This window comes from Lissotriton helveticus, chromosome 8 (assembly GCF_964261635.1).
Source record: "Lissotriton helveticus chromosome 8, aLisHel1.1, whole genome shotgun sequence".
Lineage (NCBI taxonomy): Eukaryota > Metazoa > Chordata > Amphibia > Caudata > Salamandridae > Lissotriton > Lissotriton helveticus.
In genome coordinates, this window is record NC_136069.1 from 694,117,407 (window position 1) to 694,134,988 (window position 17,582).

The window sequence follows — 17,582 nt, forward strand, 5'->3', positions numbered from 1 at the left end:
TACCAGAGGTGTCTGACATATCAACAAGCGAACACAATTAAGAGAACAATTATGAGATTGGGAACTGAATTACAGGAGAGTGGTTCATTGACCAGATTACAAATGGATTTCTGTGAGATGTCACTGCATTACAAACTGTGCTACATTTTTGTGATTTTCTGTTTGATTACAAAATGGGTTGGAACATTTCAGATGCGACGTAATGATGAAATTACTGTTGCAAAGTTATCAGATAACAAAAGACATATTGAAAACAGATTGCTCCATTGTACAGATAGAACAGAAATTTCAGATGTTGAGGAGCATGAGAACCGTACTATAAAGGACAGAGATGCAAAAATGTGCCTAGCTGCAGGTACAAAGTGGACAGATGTTCTTCCACTTGTTTTGATGTTTCTGAGAAGTACTATTGATAAAAAGACAGATTTAAGTCCACGTAATATTATGATGGACAAGGTCATGAGACAGACATTCATACCAGAGAAGAGAATGATGACTATCAATGATAGCATCAATTTGGAGAACTGCAGGAATTTATCAGATGAAATGATTTCTGTGTTTGATGAAGATGAAACAGAAGTACAAACAAGAGAAAAAGAGCAAGTATTTGATCCGTTACCAGGTAAAAGGATCAGGAAAAAGGTTCGTCTAAAAAGAAATTCTCTAGTGCCAAGGTGGCAGAAAAGGAGGTCAGTCAGTCTTGTCACAACAAATGCAGAGAAGTGCAAAAGACTGAAGAGGTGGATTGACACTGACCATACTTTTCGTGTATCTACACCTGAAAATCTTGATGAGGATAGTGTCACAATTGAAGATTCAGATTCTGAAGAAGAGCCTGAAGAGAATCCAGATCTTGAAGATCGACAAGTTGGTCGACATCTGGAGAACATGAAAAGAAAACAAGCCTTGATTGAAGAAGACTTGAAAGTTGTGACAGAAGACTCAGAAAATGATGAAAATCTGCCAGAAAAAGAAGCAGAAGAAGAATGTGATCAGATTCTGATTCAAGACCAGGAGAGTATTGAAAAGCAGGAAAGTAGCTCTGAAAGCAGGAACAGGAATTCTGAAACTGGGAAGTTGAAGGTAATTGAAGAAGAAAATGAATTGCCAAGTACCAGCTACAAAGATGACGTTCCTAACGGAGTGAAGCTGCTGAGTAAAGAAGTACCTGAGTCCAGAGTGAAAATATCTGACACTGAAACTGATGAAAGTGATGAAGATTCTGAAATAAGAAAATTCAGAAAAGGAGCTTGGAGAACAGAATGTAATGTGACCAAGCAAAAGAAGAAATTACCAAGGAAAAGTGATAACTGGCCAGAAGAAAATGAAGGCCTAAAATTCAAATTGAGATACAGATCAAAGAAACAGATTGATGAAAAATCAAGTCAAAAAGATTCTGAAAAGAAAAGTGAGGCAGGAAAGAAAATAGAAGTGATACCTGTAGTGGAGGTAAATGATGAGAGTCAAAAAGAGATTGAAAACAAAAGTGACAATGATTGAAGTACATACCTGTTAAATTTTAGGTTTCTGTTTTTGGCATAAGGCTGAAGAAATCTTGTTAGGTGACACAAGGTCGAAGAAATACTGTTAGCTGAAAAATTAATTTGTGACATTAGGTCGAAGAAAAACTGTTAGTAGGTTTAAGGAGTATAAAAAAAAAAAAAAAAAAAAAAAAAAAAAAAAAAAAAAAAAAAAAAAAAAAAAAAAAAAAAAAAAATTAAAAAAAAAATTGAAAAAGGGGGGTGTTAGAAATTTTTAGAAAATTTAGGTAACATTTTTTAAAATTTTTGTTTTATTTTTCTTTGCAAGCTTAATGAAAATATAATTCTGCTTTGGTTAATTTAGGTTATTGTTCTTTTAGAAATAATCAAGGAGAAGTTTAAAGTTTATATGACAAGCAAGATACAGACATTTTATTAGTTATAGTTTTTGCAACACTTTTGTCGAAGCTTAGTTGTATGATACACAAGAGAAAGAAATAGAACTAGAGGGGTTTCTTAAAACTCAATATGAGAGTTGTAGATAAACTGATGAGATAAGTCTTTAGAAATACTAACACAGGTGAAATTGAATCATGTTCATCTTAGATAAAATCTTTGCTAAATTTTTGGGTGCTGGTGTGGTGATTTGTTAATCACCAGATGAGGGAGTTGATGGAGCGGGATAGAAAACAAAAATTTGTTTAAACCCATGAAGTCACACTTCCATAAATAAATTAATAATGCTAACAACTTGTGCTGTGTGTATAATAATTCAACCTAGTTTAAAGTTGCATACACAAAAGACATGTGGGAAACTAACATGTGTGCTCATAAATGTGCATTATGTTGCATTCTTATGTATGTGGAAAATAATAAATTAATCTTGTCTATTGTCATGTCATAACTAATAGCAGCTGTTTTTGAAATAATGGCATGTGCTTATTTTGCTTCCCTTGTCTATGTGATGTCATTTCTACTATTCTAGGTGCACATAAGGCTTTATGGATTATGAAGACTGGTAGATATAAAATGCTGCTTTATTTGTGCTTTACTGCTAGGTAATTTAGACTAATGGGTTAATAATTAGCAATGATGGGAGGCAACAGAACAAACTGTATTTCTTTCATTAATTATTCTTTGTGTTTGTTTATATAATAGTTTTACAAGTGAAGCTTAGAGATGGCTGCAGAAAAATAGTACCCTTTTAAAAGTGACGCAGGGACGGTGGCGCAGAAAATTGACGCTTTCTGAAAGAGGCCTAATGATGAAAATGGCTCAAGTGAAAATAATTCTGAAAGGATGGAAAAGGCCTCTGAGCTTTTATTTTGAAAGGTTTTGGATTGAACTGCTAAAAAGATGACTTTTTGGAGAAATTTGCTAACGTTTGCTAACGTGCCACGGGAGTTCAGAGCTGACTAAGCTCAAGGTTAAAAAGGAAGCTGTCGCTACAAAATGTAGCAGCCTAAGGAGAAGCTGCCAAGACTTCTAAATGAACAATGGACTAGTGAATTTGCCCGGACATGCAAGAAAGAGGTGTCACAGTTTACTGTGGTACGAGGTGGCTCAGCCAATGGAGAACTAGAATTCGTCTGCTGAAATGTGAAAAATAGTTAGCTCAGCTAAAATTAGGGTATAAGAATAGGTTCAGAGAACACATAGTTGGCTTACGCTCGAGAATTCTGGAGGACGATGTTATGCTGATGGACTTTACACGTGAGGACAGGAGTTTTTATTAATTACTTTATTACTAGGTGATGAGGGTAGAGACAGAAATATAGATAGGATTTTGGAAAATGCTTAATTTTACTTATTCCTGCTAATGAATAATAATTCTTGATTTATGCTCTTTTTATTAATACTGAATAAATCTTTCTTTATGACAATTTTTAATGCTTGTTTAATAAAATACCAAAACCTAAGTTTTTCTAGATGTGTTAAATTAAACTTTCTAAAATGACAAGCTGGTCTTGATTATTGCAGATGGTTTAAACAACTATATTTAGATCTTATCGCCTCATGATTCAAGCGCTCTATTGTTGTTATGGGCCTAGTGTTGTAGTGTAAGTTTTGTGGTAGTAGATAGTGTCATTTGTGCAATATTTTGGTGAGAGCGCTGGATCAACGGTGTCTGCAGTACTTCAGGAAAATCTCGTCTGCATTGCTTGAGAAAGCTGCTTGACACTATGGCCACTTTTCTTTTTCCGCCAAAGCTTCAGCGTTTCAGAGCTCTTCTTCTAGCCCCGCTGGAGAACGCCGGTCGCTCTCCCCACTTTTGCGAGCAGATGCCGGACCCCTCAGGCAGATAGCGATGTCTGCAGCACTTCGGGGAAAGCTACCGCCGCTTATGCTGCAGCCTTTTCTGCCGTTTTTTCACCACTTTGCTGTAAACACTGCCATTCACCCCTCGCCGCCTTTCGTATTCTCTCCTTAATTAGATTTTCTGCATCCTGGAGCTGCGAGCCCTCTGCAGCCGAGCCACGCTTCCGTCGAAAATGCTCCGCAATCACTAAACAAGGCTCACAGGGACGAAAACGCCAGCCTGCCGCACCATACTTACTAAACTTCCTCTAGACAAACCTGGTTCAGACAAGGAAGCCAAGCAGATCCATGAATTTAATAAAATACAATGGGATAAATCTAAACAACCTCAGAAAGATAAACCTCGTGAAGGTTCTTCATGCCTGGAGCCCTCTGAGATGCACTAAAATCAAGGTTCCAAACAGATATCAGATTTCTGATACACGTTCTCCTTGTTCCATGATGGACAGATCTGAAAAGCAGTAAGAGACACTAGGGCGATATGAGCACAGACAAGAAGAATACGTGAAACCAAAAAAGGAGACACAACGCTCATCTGATGTGAAGGTAAAAAAATGGGCAAAAATCTCAGTAAAAAGCCCTATATCAGAAAAAAAAAGTTGAGGCTATTACCACAAAATATGCCACAGATACTAAGAACCCTCCCCCTGAACAGGAGTTGAGCGGTGACTCTTCTCAAGAGTGCAGCGGAAGTCACTATAGTGCACCAGAATTTTCAGGAGCTTCTGGCAGTGAAAGCAACTTATAACTTTGTTGCAGTTAAAACCCCGGATAGGCACTTAGCCCCTCCAGATAGGTTCTATGAGTTGGATATCCGAATTGAGGGTGACATACAGAGCACCACTAAAGCAATATTTTGGGGAAATTTAACTTTGTCTTACTACATCCTTTCAGTGGCGGTCAATTGGCCCCCACTCTTTGTCCGGATATATCCCAAGAGAGATGAAGTAATAACAAATAGGGGCGGTGAACTCCGCCCAGCTGTCGGAGTTCGCAAAGTTTTTGCCACTCCACGCTCTGCTTAGAATGTGGAGTGCAGCAAAAAAACTCTGCCAACCTCCGGCGGAGCGGAGTTTGCCGGCATGCATTCACCCCTACTAAGAATTTATATTAGGAAAATCCTTTATGTATGCTTTAAATAATCTTAGGAGATTTATCCAACTGTGATAGAATTCCCCTACCTCACTTTCACAGAAAATGTTCTTTAAACTCACTTATAGTGGAGATGCATATCCCTACTTTCTGCATCGTGTAAAAAATTCTATGTTTCTCAGTGAATGCTCTGAGTCCTTGATGGCCCAACAATCTGTCAGTCTTCTTTTGAATAGGAATGTTTCATTGTGAATGCACAGAGGGAGAACCTCCTTCACAGGTCTTCAGTTTTCTTCAGTTGTAGTTGAGTGAGGCCATTGCACAGGGGAGGCAGGGGACACTCAAGTGGCTCTGCAATGCTCACAGGATGTACACAAAGAGGTGGGCACCACATGCCACCGGCCTGGAGGCACCCCACCCAGAATGGCCTAATTGAAGCAGCTCTCTGTGGAATCATTTCACATTGTGGGGAGCATGAAATCACCTCTTTGCAGTCCCGTATTCGGAGAATACAGCACAAGGCAGTGTGTAGGACCACTGCTCAAGTCCTCCTGAGGCCACTGGGGCATATCAGACCCCTGAGCTAGCCACCAGGAAACAAATGCGGCATCATGGCCTGGCTAACAGGAATCCTTACCTTGAGCGTCTGCATTTCTCTTTACCCGGCAGTAGCAAGAGGCACTGCTCACAGGGAATGTAAGAAGACATGCATGGGTTTGGAATATGATGGTAAAAATGAGGTGAAAGAGGGATGAAGGAAGAGGGTCTTGGAGACCGAGGCACATACAGCAGTGCATGGTAAAATAATATTGCACAGATGTGGTTTTTTGATGACTCCACGGAATTCCATGGTGTGAAACTCCACAAGCTCTGCCCAGGCCTAGTATCAATACCTTAATTTTCTGTGCTTGTCCCTGATGAAGTCAAACACCACAATCATTTAGGCTGGGATAAGGACTCTCATTATCATGGTATACCTATAAGGTCCGACCCGCAAGTACAACCACAATATCCTGGTAAACGGGATGCAAAAGCACCTGTTAGAAAAATACTCCCCCAATTAGAGTACCAGCGAGTAATTGAGCACTGTGTCTCGCAAATGAATAATCTTCTTTTTCCTGTCTTGAAACCGGATCATTCATATAGAATAGTCTTAGACTTTAGACATTTAAACAGTCATACACGCAATTTTGCTACACAAAATTCACACAGTATGACACTCATAAACAATATAGCACCTGAAAGCAGAGACTGGACAGCCTTCTGAGTGCTTGGCTTTCAATGTCACTTTACACGACTCCCAATGGGTTATACAAGCAGTCCAGGACTCTGTGCTGCTCGTGTTGTGTCAATTCTGCATGATACTGACCCTGACACATTGTCCTATGTTCATGATATCTACTTCATGGAAGACAAGTTAAACACACACTTGGCTAGAAAGGAACAGATTATTTGAGGATTCACGGCATGTGGCTCTAAGTTCAACTTTAAGCAGTCACATTACCCATTTTTGAGTGCCCTTTTCTTAAGATATGAACTTACACATGAGGGTAAAAGTCTTGCCCTCACCTCTTAGAGTAGTGTGCTCAGCTTCAACTTCCAAACACCTTGAAGAAACTACACTCTTTTTTTGGATTTCTAAATTTTGGCAGAATATACATTCCTGATAATGCACAAAGTATTAAACCACTTTATAAATCAATACACCCTGATTTTTCCAGTTCACATTGGACATCAGAACTTACTGATACACTCAGATATTTACATTCTGACTTACTTGCAACACGTCTCTAACATACACGTGTAAATACTACAAACTTGGTCATCCATATTTTACCGGGTGTAATTGGGTTTACCTACATCATTTTTAATGAAGGCGAGACAGTGCCAACTATATATAAATTGTATTTATATTCCAGTGTGGAAACGCGTTTTGCTTCCACTGAAAAAAATACTGACTGCGGAGCAGATGGCTATTCTTAAAGAGTTACCACTTGCACAAGGGAAACAAATCATTGTCATTACACCTATGCCAGCCTCATAGGCTGTCACAAAGGCTAGCATTCCTAACTCTAAATCCCTCCATCCTAGATGGATACAATGGGTAACATCCTTAGCAGCTGTTGATTTAGAGTTTGTTGTTGACCCGTCTTTACAAACACAAGAATTTCTACAGCATGAGCATGGTTACCCCATGTTGTTCCATTGTTGTTGTTATGTTGGATGGGAAATTCCAACCACAGAACGCTCGCACCCTGTCCTTAGGGGCTGCACTGCACAGTTGACTGAACATACTAATCCTGAAGTTCTCACACTTATAGTTTGTGATTCATATTACTCTGTGAAGTTATTTAATGATAATTTACATTATTGGCCAAATGGATTCAAAGATTCTAAAACCAATACAATCAAGCATAAAACTCTTTGTGTTAAGGTGGCAGACCTTAAAGATGGGTTGCCATGGGCTCATGTTACTCATACTTTGAGGCCTTAGCTTCTGCGAGCAGACATTGTAGGGAATTCTCTGGCTGATGAAGTGGCCAGACCTGCACCTGTGAATGCTATTGTTGTTGCAATACTCATTCTAAAATGCTAACAGAGACAGCACCCCTTCAACTAAAGGCTTTCCATCTAAGTATACCACTTAAGTGAACGTACTTACCACTTACATAAACAAAATATTCATTTTGTAACTATTCCAGGAGTTGGTGATCATTTGATTCCCAACCAAGACCGCAGACTAGCTTTAGTGATAGTTGCACATAAAGGTATTGTTTCTACACATGTTTGTATGGCTGACACGATTTCACTGCTGTAGCAACGTTATTGGTGGCAAAGCTAATATCAACAGACCAAATAATATGTCCTAGCTTGTGACATTTGTTAACAAATTATAGCTTCCATTGTGACTCATCCACCCCAAACACAACTCTTCATTTCCTATAGGCTTTTGGCAACATTTATCTGGGCCACTGTGGTTCACTGATTTCGGATACTACTTTCAAATGTATTTTAGTTGCAGTTGATTCTTGCTGCAGGTTCCTCTGGGTTTGGCCACAGCATTCGGCTGATGATTGCACAGTTATTAAAGAAATGCAAGACTTTATCGGAACAAATACATGCAATAGATTCCACTTGGACCAAAGCCCGGCTTTTGCTTCTAAAGTGTGCCGGGACACTATGACTTCCCTGGGTGTACATGTGCATTATTCTTCTCCATATTGTCCTGAGGGCTATTCTGCTGTGGAGAGGGTGAACCGTGACTTAATGCTGTTCCTAACAGCTAGGGTGTGGGTATAGTGAGAAGTTAAATACACCACCTCTATGGTGTGTGTCTCTGGGCCTCATTCAAGGTCCTGTTTGGCATCAAAATGTACGTTCGCTGCCTTGACAGTCCAGACATTTTTACAGGAGCCACGCCCTTTGAAGTAGATGATCGTTGTGCTCTCTTACAGGACCTAGAAAAGTTCCAATCCAATGAGCAGTTGAAGAAGTCTGCCTCTGCAGGAATCAAGGAGAAACCAAAACCTTCTGGCTAGATTTCAAAGGTTGCGGATCTCGTGCGAGAGAAGGTAGCAGTAAAGAATGAGTTTGGCCCCCACAAGGAAGCTCCAAAACATATAGGGATAAATGCCCATATTTTTCTGGTTATGATACATCGTACCTAACATAATATTTCAAGGTAATCCCTACACTACTAAAGAAAAATATGTTTACATAAACTAAGCTAATATACACAGACTCTTGTGTCACCCAATTACCTGTGAAAGGCTTTAATTAATGAAAGGATATGGTTGACATGAAGTCCATTTGGGGTGCCAAACATTGACAAGTTCAGGAGACAGAACCCTTGTTCACAGGCTGTTTAATTCCAACACAAATATTTTTTCTGAATGACACCATCCAGCAGACCACTATTTAGGATTGGCCATAATTAAAGACATGAATGCACCAAATATTCCTCAATAGCCTGTTTTGATAATTGCAAATATTTAACAAATTACAGTGAAGAACAGCTTAATAATATGTTGCAAAATGGTAATCATATTCCACACTTTCTGGTCCTCATGTCGTGGCTATCGTGGCGAGTGTACACAAAGAGTTGTCATGCTCGATTTTTTAATTCCACACATGGTTTAAGGCAAGCAGACCCGACCCATTTTTCCCATTCACAACATTCTGGTATTGTTACCACTAATTCAGTGGGGAAATTATGTCAACAATGGTTGAAACATTGCAGTAAATCTACACCATTCGCTCCTGTCCGAAGACATGGACCTCTCAGATTTCCTATTTGGTCTATGTCTCCACGTTCAAATAGATTTATTTATGTCACTTATAATGAAATTTGGAAATCATAACAAATGTAAGCTGCTGCATGTTTAAGACAAATTGATCAAGATAATTTGGATAAAGTGTTTGCTGTTGTTGATAATAGAATTAGTACACTGTCTTCTTGCAATTACAATTTGAATAACCTTGTGTCATCTGTAATTGATATCATGCAAAGTGACATGCCGACCCTATATCATGGGCAAAGTTGGCTTAGATCTACCATGCAGTTTAGCTGGATACTTCAAATCCTAACAAAATGGTCAAGTTCCTTGGCGTTATCTAAATTCCAGCCAGCTATTCCTATTTTTTAATCTGACATGCAAACAGCGACTCATGGCTATGATGCCACATGCATAAACTTACATTAAGAGAAGTTAGAACAGCTCCTATTTCCTATTACAGAAACACTTCAACGGTCTTCCTATTACTTGTAATATCTTTGCGAATTTCAGCATTACAATTCACAGCTTGCATGAAACATTTCCCTTTGGTAGATAGGAACCCCAAGGAGGCAGCTTCATTCATGAATTATGGTCACTCCATTTTCATATGAATGTCAATGTCCCAATAATAGGTCTTCCCTACTGGAAAGGAATGCGACTTTTCTGTTGAACATTCACTCATTTTCAAACATGTTACCATTCATGGTAAATGTAATGAATCGGTGGTGAATTTGGCTGGTTCTTTAAAAGGAATGTCAAAACAAAAAGAGAGATAGGGAGAGTAGAAAGACACTCTTATTCCCCGGTAATTATCAGTAAACAAAGAAAGAGTGTCCACAAGTAGTATTCAACCACAGTCTGGAACAAGTAAACGGCTTCACTTAAGACGTTAAAGAAAGCCCTCACTCACCACCTAGTGATGAAATGCTTCATCATCGGGCCCCACCAAAGAGACCGAGTGTCTCTTTGGTGTGCTACAACGCCAGATTTACTGCGGAGCGGGTTAGTGAGTTTAGGCAGTGATGTGCAAAGAAAATTAGTGAGTGGTGCATGGTTAAAAAATAGTCCGTAGAGTGATACAGGCTTTTATTTATTCCCTTTTTTTCGAGTGTGTTTGAGGGCTTTTCAGTGCTGTTATTCCTCATTTGCGGAATTGTAATACTCTTTTTGGTCCTCCGCAATGGATGTTTGGTTTGCAAGCCCACTGGAACTACCACCACTCCAGCTGTGCTGTGAGCACATGCTTCCATTCTTGGGAATCCTCTTGCTCCAAGAACTTGACCTTGATCGGTCATTGTCATTCTGACCTGTCCGGTTTACTTGTGTACTACTTGTGTTCTTTTGCCTGTGGTGCCCCTTCGAACGTACACTAGATATGTGTTATTTGCCTGTTTCTGCAGATGCCGGCTCCCATGAACATAGGCCTGTTGACGAGTCCATTAGCAACCCATTTTCAAAGTTGTCCCTTGGGCATACAGCTTCTTCAGAATGCGAGCTATGAGCCAATACTTTCAGTGGAAACCAGTGCTTCAGCACATGTATCATTAACTGCTGTCTCTAATAACATGGATGCGGGTTACCTGACTACTTTCTCAGCATCTGCTGATACTGAGGTCATATTCTCTGTAGATGTTAAACTGGGCTGTCGAACAATCATCGTATGCAGAGACGGAATCCATTCTCGATTCATTGGCTTTTGAACTTGCAAATGACATCCTGGACACCTGCGACACACCTTAATTTGTCTACCTTTTCATAATTGACATTTTACTTATTTTGATTATGATTATAATTCTTTTTTAGAACATGCTGATTAGCAAAACTTTGGACTTGCTTAGCTTGTGCTTTAAGCTTTTATTATTTAATTAGTTGTTAAGTTACTGTCCCGGCCAAGAGGGCTGTCATGAGTTCCCATTGTGGCCCACTGTAGTTCTCCCCTATGTTAAATTTACTGTAGATTATATGAGGCTTTTGCTTGGCGCACATGACAAAGTAACACATTTGTTTTTGTGTCACACTATTATTTTAAAAAAAGAAGAGAAGTCCCAAAAAAATGGACAGTGTAGGGATATGTCCAATTTCAAAAAGTACTCCTAAGGGTAAAGCTATTAAACTAAGACACAGCATGCCATCAATTAGGCGAGAAAGGCAAAGGTACAATGTGGTGTGTTCAAATTATAACAGTCTCTTAAAGCAGGGCAATTGTTAATTGTCATAAGATACTGCAACAATTACTCATTAAAAAAGATGATCATCACAATACATGTTTGGAAAAACTCTGTTTACATTTATTTTTGTACAAAATTAATTCATTATACACAATCACAACATTAAAAGCAACATATTATACATTTTATTTTAAAATTTAAAACAAAGAATCAAAAAAGAGTTGACGCGGCGTTTCGGTTTTCTGTTAGTACACCTTCTTCAGGACTGATTCTTGTTCCAGATGGAGGTAATGTCTCTGCTGGAAAGTACTGGTTTGATAAGATTACTATGGGATTTTTTAGTTGATTTACCCGTCACAGGATGCTGTATTCAATTTGGCATAGTGTGATGTCTCTCCCTAGTAGAGCAGTATTAACAACGTTCCTTTATGTTGTCATCTGTCTCTATTCTTCAATCTCTATAGGTGTCTCTGTTACTAGGGCGTAGTCTTGCTGGATATTAGACTGCCAGGAGGAGCCACCGTTTTTTTGATCGTTGCTGACGTTAATTTACCATTAAATCTAGGTCAAGGATTTTTTGCTAGGATCTCGCTTCACATACGGTCCGTTTTCAATTGGGTCCGTTCTCAGTTGAGAGTCCAAAGACAAAAAGGGGGTTGGCCTCTTCAATTTGTCATTGTCCGCAAACTTTGCATCGGCCTCCCTGCTCCTGCTTCCCGGCAGTCCGTCCACAATTCCTTCAAGCGGTGTATATAGAAATTACACTATTATTTTAGAAATAAGCTGCACATGCTCTGTTATTCAGTTCTTTTGCTGGGTTCGGTCTGAACATTTCGTACAAGGTCAAAAAACATTGTGCCCTGTTGTTCTTTGTGGTCAGTCACTAACACCTTCTAACACATAGACATAAAAGAGAGTCCTAGCTTCCGTTTTCTAGCATGGCTGTTCTCATCATATAAGCAGTGACTAGTGATTTCAATAGATAGGAGAATTTCTAGCAGAGGAAAGGTCCAGGGACAAGCATGCCAGCTCTGTACAATCTGAGATGCAGACCAGCTAACAGCAAATGCCAGGTATGGGTCCGGCTATAATCCCAGAGGTCACTGATATATTATTGTTCTCACATAGTGAGGTTAGGCTCCGGCAAATATATAATTCCCCTTGATAGGGCTTTTCGTTGCCATCATCATCATAATCTTTATTTCGGTTGTAAAACCATAAAAGATACACATATATTCTTCCTTAGCAGTGGTGCCCATGATACAGTTAACACAAGTAAAAATAGATATTTAATACACTAGGTTCAAATGGTCAAGTATCATGTAATGAGAATTGTAAACACCAAGGAAATCGCTAAGATGCAGCATTTCTATGCGTGTACTCAATTAAAAATCAAGTAGAAAGGATAAAACAGGAATAAAGTGCGAATGCAATAATGACTAACAATATCCTCAATTTAAAAATATTTTGATCAAAACTTTGAGAAGAAAGTTAAAAACAGGATCCTGGGGATTAAACCACCCTCGATTCGTAAGATTTTTACTACAGTTAGTCCCTGGCACAAGAAAAAGTGGACAGGAGCCTTCGCCTAATTTTAATAAAGTTTCTCAGTTGCATATGTTCTCTAATTGCAGCACAGTTGCTACATATTAGAGCACGCTATATTAAATAAATATTGTAAACTTTCCCCATGCCTTTCATTCGCTTGTTATGGACATGCCTGAATGAGAGAACTAAAGGAGAAGACCTGTTATTGCGGTTCCGCTGGGGGACTAGAGTGTTGTGCTGTGGGATGCCAACTTGCCTTTTACTCTGGCAAGGTTAAGAGGGCGGATAAGGCACTATGGGCTAGTAAGGATTTGGGCCCATAGGTACTGATGTGGCATAGTGACTCGGGCCCTACATACTGATGTTCTGTAATGCCAGGCATAGTTCTGTTTTCAAACAAAATCCCTGCAACAGATGATGAGGCCAGAAGTTAATAAGGAGCCATCTAATGCTCGAACAGTTTCAGATCGAGTTTTTTTAAAATCAGAATTTGAAAGCTGGTACATTAAGCATCATTAATTAAATTTCCGGGTGCTCCAGAGTAACCATGAGTACAATAGTTTTTGTCTCATCCTTCACCAGAATTTGGGCATTCAGAGTCAGGTGTGGTCCACATGTCCGTTAAGTATTGGCTGTATGGTAACAATGGGGCGGCCCTGTGTCCCTCAGAACCTGGGTATGTATATAATAAACTACATTGGTTCTGCCGGGAAGAACCCAATCGCTTTGAAAAAAACACATAAAGAGTTTCTTGATACCTATTAAATGAGTATGACAAGTACAGTATTTATATAGGTGAATTCATGAAACGTATCACAAAAACATTGAAACATTGGCTTGGTAAGCATAATACCCCTGACATTGCTGCAGCACTCCCCGTGGGGTATAAAATTGTAAACTTGAATCGATCAAATAAGAGGGGAGGTGGGGTGGCTATGATATTTAGAGACACCTTTTCTTGTCACCAACAAGCAGCCACTCAAGTGGGTAAACATGAAGTCTTAATCTTCTCTATTTCCATAAATACTCAGGTGATGCTGGGTGGCGCAATCATTTATAACCCTCCGGGGAGCACGACTGATTTTAGTACCCAACTTCTTGAACAAATTCTCCCTGTTTGTCTTAAACATAAAAACACCTTAGTCTTAGGTGACTTCAATGTCCATTACGATTAGCACGACAATCCATTAAATAAACATCTGGCAGCCGACATGGAAATCATGCAACTTACACAGAAAATAGCATACCCCACACATAGGGCTGGACATATGTTAGATCTTATCTTTACTAACATAGCAAACATCACTATTACAGACATAAAACCCTTGACTTGGACTGATCATCATAGGATTGAATTCAATTTCACGTTGGCCACAAAGAATACAAGACCAACTGTTCAGTCCACAAATATCATGAGATGCTGGAAAAAAATTCTGTGGAGAAATTCCCAAAATATTTTCATCATAATACCATCCCAGGAACTTCTAGTGAGCAAGAAATCCATCAGCTGCTAGATAATATTGGGAAAGCGTTGGATCATTGTTCAACGCCCTGCGTAAAAGATCGACCCAGACGAAAAATGTCAGAGAAATGGTATGGTCCAGATCTAAAGGTTGCTAAAAGAAAATGTACCACATTGGAACATAAATGGAGATTAAGTAAAATTCCTGAAGACAGACTTGCTTACAAAAACGAGCTGAAAATGTACAACACAGCTATAAGGAAAGCAAAAAAAGATTACTTTTCGCAAAGAATACTAGATAATAGAAATTCCTCTAAGGCACTTTTTAAAATAGTAAAAAAACTCTGTACCCCCCTAGCCTCACTTCAAATCTGACTCCCTCACAGGAGAACTGCACTAAAATTAGTAATTTTTTTAGCGAAAAAATAGATAAAATGTATGCTTCCTTTTTAAACAATAACCAGGATCAAGCAGAGTATTACGCAGACACCACTCTGCTGGCTAGTTGTTCTACTTTCGGCCCTTTTTCTGAAGAAGAAGTTAGCAAGGCAATGCTAGAAATCAAATCAGGATCCCCATGGGACGTATGTCCACATCACATTTTCTCTCAACTTACGCCCGTAATTTGTCCAGCAGTAACGAAAGCTCTTAATTTGTCTCTAGATCAAGCTGAATTTCCAAAAGTTTGGAAAAATACAGTAGTTATACCACTATTAAAAAAAGCCGGTGCAGATATAAACGACCTGGCTAACTATCGCCCCATCTCACAGCTGCCATACCTATCAAAGGTTTTGGAAAAATTAGTAACTAAACACCTGTCAAATTTTTTGGAAAGCAACAATCTGCTGGACGTCTCTCAAACTGTCTTTCAGATCTAACAATAGTACTGAGACTACGCTCCTTGCCGTGATGGATGATATTCGAACCCAGATTGATAAAGGAAAAACGGTTGCCCTGATATTACTAGATTTATCAGCGGCGTTTGATACCGTATCCCACAATCTTTTAATAAAAATGCTGGCCGCTAAAGGTATACAAGACAAAGCCCTGAATTGGCTGGAATCTTTTCTATCGGACAGATCACAATCTATCTGTTTAGGTAATTTTACCTCCACCCCTCGGAAGATCAAATATGGGGTGCCACAGGGGGCAGCATTAAGCCCGACATTATTTAATGTTTATGTATCCTCTCTTGCGTCTATTGGCAAAAAATGGGGTATCAATATTTGCTCATACGCAGATGATACACAACTGATGGTAACCCTCAATGGCGAAGAGGACGCCAAAAATAGGCTGCATAACTGTCTGTCAGAGCTATCTAACTGGATGCCTAGCCACTATTTGAAATTAAACGCCGACAAATCAGAAATCCTCCTGTTCGGCGGATCCCAACAGCTCTGGGATAATACCTGGTGGCCTAATACTCTAGGCACTCCACCTAACCTAACCCTGACTGCTAGAAACCTGGGAATTCATATGGACACTACTCTGTCTATGAAACATCATGTCACCACAATATGTGGCAAAGGCTTTGCTATATTAAAAATGCTTAAACGCGTTTTTCCATGGATTCCCATTGATTGCAGACAGATCTTAGTCCAGTCTTTACTGATAAGTAGGCTGGACTATGGTAACTCGCTGTTTGTTGGTATGGCAGATTATCTATTTACGAAACTACAACTTGTCCAGAATGCGGCAACAAAAGCGGTCTGTAACAAGAAAAAATATAATTCTGCTAAGAACTGCTTGAGAGCGTTACACTGGCTTCCCATGAGGCAAAGAACACCTTTTAAAATGCTATGCATTGCTCACAAAACTCTGCATAAAACTGGTCCTAATATCCTGCAGAATAGAATCAAGTTTTATGCACCGGCTTGGAACTTACGTTCACAAGCCACAGCCAAAGCAGTCACTACACAAATAAAACGAGCCAGAATGGGCGGTCGAGCTTTTTCGCACCTTGCCGCTAACCTTTGGAATGATCTGCCAATAGATCTAAGGCTTACCCAATGTTATCCCACTTTTAGGAAAAAATTAAAAACTGCACTGTTCCCTAAAATAGAATAAACTTTAGCCTCTAGTAATTGCTCACAGTTTACTGTTCAACCTCAGCGCCGTGATATCCTGCCGGGATGAATGTTGCGCTTTAGAAGAACTAATAACATAACATAACATAACATATCAAATGACGTAGAAACACAAAAGCAAAATACCTACTAGTAAATGCTTGAAAAAAGGTTCTTCTTTTATATCAAGTATGTGCATCAATCAGTACTGACAATAAATAAGAAGGCTGTCAATACAAGAAATAAAAGTGACATGTGGTATAGTGACATTAAGTGCTCAGTGATAGTGGTGCAGTGCATATATACAAGGTGATTTTATGTACACTTCATAACACAGGGGAATAGAATGCGGACAGAATGAAGCTAGGCAATAACTCTGGTGAACAGCAAGTTAACTTGTTGATTTAGCAACCAGAGATTTAATTAATCTGAACCATATGTATTCGTCAATTAGTAAATGCTTGAAAAAAGGCTCTTCTTTTATATCAAGTATGCCCATCAATCAGTACTGACAATAAATAAGAAGGCTGTCAATACAAGAAATAAAAGTGACATGTGGTATAGTGACATTAAGTGCTCAGTGATAGTGGTGCAGTGCATATATACAAGGTGATTTTATGTACACTTCATAACACAGGGGAATAGAATGCGGACAGAATGAAGCTAGGCAATAACTCTGGTGAACAGCAAGTTAACTTGTTGATTTAGCAACCAGAGATTTAATTAATCTGAACCATATGTATTCGTCGATGTTTCGACCCACACAGAGCATTAATGGAATGTCATGGCGGGCCTTCTTCAGGACAAGTGGGAGTGTTGACAGCCCAAAAAGTAGGATGGCTCACTGAGGCATCTCTTCCTGGGTGGAAGCCATTAGAGAATCTGCAGGTGTCAGATAAGTTCAGGGAGTGAAGATTGCTTCATAAAATGAAAACCCTAACACAATGTGGTAATTACTTCCAGAACGTGGAGGGCACAGAGTAAATGCGGTCCATCAGGGGGGGTCAGGCAACAGTCCTGGACAATTTTGCTCAATGTTACCATCGTCAGCTGCAGTCTTAAGTATTAAGTGTTAAGTATTGGGAACAGCCTGATCAGGAGATGAAACAGAAGGGCTCGGCAAACTCTCCAGGACATTTGCCGAGCACCTTAGTTTTCCGTTCCTTTGG